This window comes from Monopterus albus, unplaced genomic scaffold, assembly GCF_001952655.1.
Source record: "Monopterus albus unplaced genomic scaffold, M_albus_1.0 scaffold163.1, whole genome shotgun sequence".
NCBI classification, from domain to species: domain Eukaryota; kingdom Metazoa; phylum Chordata; class Actinopteri; order Synbranchiformes; family Synbranchidae; genus Monopterus; species Monopterus albus.
Window position 1 is genome coordinate 545,846 of NW_018128043.1, and position 3,851 is coordinate 549,696.

General features: G+C 40.4%; 1 protein-coding gene across 1 annotated transcript in view; it reads left to right on the forward strand.

Moving 5' to 3' along the window:
* Nucleotides 1-3,851, forward strand: part of LOC109968814 (dystrophin-like) — a 345,011-nt gene that overhangs the window by 303,483 nt on the left and 37,677 nt on the right.

Here is a 3,851-nt window from a genome sequence, read left to right on the forward strand (position 1 = left end):
GGAATGGAATATTGCATTCCACTAGCGCTCCCAGGCATCCATCCACAAATGGACTGGCAGAGAGAGGAGTGCGTACACTGAAAGAGGGACTAAAGAAGCTTAGTGGTATGGGACTGGATGTTGAAGACAAGCTGTCATTGTTTTTACTACAGTATCGCACGACACCCACCTGTGTTACGGGACAGTCCCCTGCCGACCTTTTCTTGAAACACCATGTTCGAACACGGTTGGATTTTATCAAGCCTGACATCACTGAGATGGTTAGACAAAAACAGTACAAGCAAAAATACTACCATGATCAGAAAGCAGTGGACAGAGAATTCATGGTGGACGAACCTGTTTATCTACGTGACACAACGGGCAAGGGACCAAAGTGGATAGCGGGTGTCATCACTCAACAGACGGGTCCAATCACTTTCAAGGTTAAAGGTCGTGACACAGACATTATCTACAGATGACATGGTGACCAATTAAGACCCAGAATGGAGAGAGCCGGAGGGGTTTACAGACACTACTCTGGAGCCAGTGGAGGCGCAGGACACTGAAGAGCCAGCACTGACAGACACTGGTCTGCGGCGCTCACAGCGAACCATAAAAGCGCCACAGCGCTATGAACCATAATGTTGAAAGATGTAGTTGTGGTATTAATAATGCCAATGTTGTGTTGCACTGTTGAATGTTGAAGAGTTCAAGGCAGGAAAATGTTTATTAAGGAGTTGAAATTGGTTCGTATGTGGGGGCATGGTTGGGTCAATTACATTGCATATGTTAGTCACTAATATTACTTTATTGTGTTAAGTGAGAGTGCGGGACGGTTGATGCCCCAGTTAAAAGGGGGGTGAAGATGTAATGTATTATGGGTTAGTGTCCGCATACGGTTGCCGTAGTTCAGGGCAAGGTATTCTGGGTGTGTACGTTGGCGCCTGAGATATAGAGAAGGTGTACAATTTGGCTGAATAAACCCGTTTGTGTTGGAGACGTGGTGTCCGTCTAAGTAACTGTGCACGAGAATACATAACAAATCCCTTCTTTTTTTTTTTTTTTAATCAGGTCAGTCTTGTTACTTCTGCGCATTTTTCCACCTCCTTCTGACTTCTCTTGGATTATCTATTAACTAGCAGGACTGTCCTTTATAGGGCTATAACTAATGATTGTTTTTGTTATGAATTAACAAGCTTATTATTTTCTCAATTAATTGACTAATCGTTTTGTCTGTAAAATGTCAGAAATACTGAAAAATACTCCCCCACGTGAAGATTTTGGTATTTTTCTCAGGAGATAGTGGAGAGCAAAAAGGGGAATGTTGGCTTTAGTTTACTGTTATACCCCAGTTGTTTTATTGAACAGATCTGAATGAAGATGGAGTCCGACTTGCTTTATTTTAGTGCTGATTTATTTTGAAAGCCACAATAAAAAGTTACAGAAACACAAACCCGGGTGGCTCCTGCTCCAGACTACTGCTGGAAGAAAGGAGACCCCGGAAACACAGAGCCTAATACATTTATAAGGTTTTGGGCTAACCCCTTACCCAGACAGCTGTAAAAACATTAAGAGTTGGAGACAGTCCGACGTCTCCGTCTCATATGCTCCGCATGCATCGAGCACAATTCATAACAAAATGAAGAATTCCGTGTGTGTGTATGTTGTATGCGTGATGTGTAAAACATAAAACATTCTTTCAGACATAATTCTTACACAAGATTAATACAAAAATAACTGGTGGCAAGGTACCCTTCTCAGAGTCAACATTATCTTCTAACCTTGAAGCAGAGCACGCAGGAACAGACTTTGAATCTTACTAAACTGCATTACTAACACACATTAAAGTCTAATAATTATCTGACTGATTTATTAATTTCTAACAATACATTCATTGAGTGGACAGAAATACCATACCATACCAACTTTATTTATAAAGCACTAAAACAACCAAGGTGGACCAAAGTGCTGTACATTAAAATAAACAACAAATCAAAGACACCATCCACAAGCACAAATAAGATTGACACCAATATAAAAACATGATTCAATAAAAATAAATAAAATCAACACCAATATAAAATAGCAAAACGCCAATGAGAATAAATGAGTTTTTAAAAGAGACTTAAAAACAGACAAAGAAGAAGCTTGTCTGATGGGCAGCAGTAAATCGTTCCAAAGTTTGGGACCAGCGACCGCAAAAGCCCGGTCGCCTCTAAGCTTACGCTTTGTTCTTGGCACGCTCAAAAGAAGCTGATTGGCTGACTTCAGAGAACATGTGGGTGCGTGCCAGTGAAGCAATTCGGATAAATAAGGTGGTGCAGAGCCATGAAGGGATTTAAAACAAAAAGTAAAAATTTATAATGAACCCTAAAATAAACAGGTAACCAGTGCAGGGAAGCTAAAACTGGAGAGATGTGCTCACATTTTCTCGTACCTGTTAAAAGGTTAAAAGATGTGCTGCAGCATTTTGGACCATCTGGAGGCGAGTGATGGAAGACTCGCCAATCCCCAGATACAATGTGTTGCAGTAGTCCAAATGAACAATACAGCACAAAAACACACAGGATTAGGAGCAGTAGACGGCAGGCCGTGTACACTGGCGCCATCTTGTCACACTTCTCTCGTAAATTTGAGCGGTCCATTGGAATTTGACCATTCCAAATTGATGCTAATGTTATTTTATGTCTGCTAGATAAATAATCCACATTAGCCAAATCAACTTTACAAAGTGATTAATATGTCAGTGTTGTGTTTATAACTTGATGGGCTTTCCACAGAATTTTGAGTGCACAATAAAAAATTTTCAGTTCATTATTATACAGTCACTTCAGAGATTATTCAGATCACTTCACTTGTTGCACACTTTACTGAGTTGAAGAGTTAATTTATAAAAGGATAAAATTCTGATTTTTGGCCATCAATCTACAGTCAGACCTCTGTGGTTTATCAGAGCCCTACTCTAACTCCTGGTTGGCACAGTAGGCCGTTGTCATGGCTGCAACCTTCATCGTTATGATTTCAATAACAAATGCAAAGAGTACCTGGTTTATGCACCAAGCTACTTGGTTAGGTATAAGGGTTAGGGTTTATGTTAAAATAATGATTTTAAAAAGTCGCAACAGTGACTATTTGATTTTAAGATGGAAACAAAAGGCTTTCTCCCATTTCACAGGACCCTCCTCCACATCAAAGTTCAAAGTGTTAATTTGTCATATGCACAGTTAGGAAACGTGTTTCCCTGTACAATGAAATTCTTACTTTGCTGTCCACATGAATGCCACAAAATACAAATGAAATATAAAGTAGATAACACAATCTTTAAGCAGCAACAGATGCAGAAATATAATTAAAAAAAAATATATAGGAATATAACAGAATGTATGCTGCATGGGAGCAGCATGTGCAGCAGAGTCATTGTGCAATTATGCATGTAGCACAAATAAGTAACACAAAATCTAGGAGACTTTAAACAGCAACAAATGCAGCAATATAATAAAAGAATATAATAGAGTATGTATGCTGCATGGGAGCAGAATGTGTAGCAGTCAGCAGTCATTGTGCAATTATGCATGTGCAAACTGAGAATGTAAACAGTGCATCACGTATTTCCTGGTAATAGACTCCTCAGCTGTTTAGGAGTCTGATGGCAGAGGGAAAGAAAGAGTTTTTCAGTCTAGTGGTCCTGCGTTTCACACTTCTGAACCTCTGGCCAGAGGGTAGAGAAGTGAACAGTCCGTGCTGGGGGTGGGTGGGATCTTTGAGGATGGAGGCAGCCTTCCTATGCACCCTGCGGTGGTAAATGCTCTGCAGAGAGGGCAGTGGAGTCCTAGTGATCTTCTCCGCAGTCTTTACCACTCTCTGCAGGCGCT